Below are 1,179 nucleotides of genomic sequence, written 5' to 3'. Positions count from 1 at the left end.
CGAATCAGATTCTCTGATCTGAATCGGCTTCCCGCAGTTCAGCCCCATTATATCCTATGGGCCATTGAAGTCAATGGCGAAAACATAGGGTATATTCTGGGGGCTGGAGGAGAGGGGGTTTGAGGGAGAGGCTCCAAAATCGCAGGGTAGCTGCTAGAGCCTCTCCCCAAGATATCCACCATGTTTCAGGCACATTGAACCAGGGGGTCTAATTCTACGGGCCCCCAAACAGGTTGCCCCCATCCCCTCCATTGTTCTCTACAGTGGGAAAAAAGGTTACTTTTCCCCCAACATAGAGAACAATGGAGGGGATAGGGGCAACCTGTTTGGGGGCCCGTAGAACTGGACCCCCTGGTCCAATGTTCTTCAAACTTGGTTGGTATCTTGGGGAGAGGCTCCAGCAGCTACCCTGCGAGTTTGGATGCTCCCCTCCAGCCCCCAGAATATACCCTATGTTTTCGCCATTGACTTCAATGGCCCACAGGATATAATGGGGCCGAAATTGACATTTGGCTGGCCCTTTTTCAGGCCCGTGTTTTAGCGCGGAACCTGAAAAAGGAGCGGAGGGGGGGCTCTGCAGGGTGTTTTTCAGGCCTGGAGCCTGAAAAAGGCGGGGAGGGCAGCTCAGTAGTCCCCACCCCCCATAGTTCCATCTGCCGCTGGGGCCATAACTTTTTAAAGAGCCCCTAAGGACAGCTGGGGGAGCCAGAATGACCTCTCGCTCGAGAGGTGGAATTTGCCCTTATAAGTCCAAGGCCACCACCCTGGGGCTCAGGGAGGCAAGGGAACATTTCGCCCTCCCCTCCCCCCGTGCGGGTGTTGCAGTTGCCGCTGAGAACAGCGGCGGCGGCCATAACTTTTTAAAGAGCCCCTCCCGAGAGCTGGGGGAGCCAGAATGACCTCTCACGTGTGATGTCCGACATCACACGTGAGAGGTGGAATTTGCCCCTACGAGTCCAAGGCCACCACCCCCAGGCTCAGGGAGGCAAGGGAACGTTTCGCCCCCCCGCCCCCCCACGTGTGGGCGTCGCAGCTGCTGCCAAGAACAGCGATGGCGGCCATAACTTTTTAAAGAGCCCCTCTCGAGCATTGGACATCACACACGAGAGGTGGAATTTGCCCCTAGGAGTCCAAGGCCACCACCCCGGGGCTCAGGGAGGTAAGGGAACGTTTTGCCCC

Source organism: Gekko japonicus, unplaced genomic scaffold, assembly GCF_001447785.1.
Source record: "Gekko japonicus isolate JY-2015 unplaced genomic scaffold, Gekko_japonicus_V1.1 scaffold154, whole genome shotgun sequence".
NCBI classification, from domain to species: Eukaryota; Metazoa; Chordata; class Lepidosauria; order Squamata; family Gekkonidae; genus Gekko; species Gekko japonicus.
The sequence above is the reverse complement of the archived record's forward strand: the minus strand, read 5'-3'. Positions refer to the sequence as shown.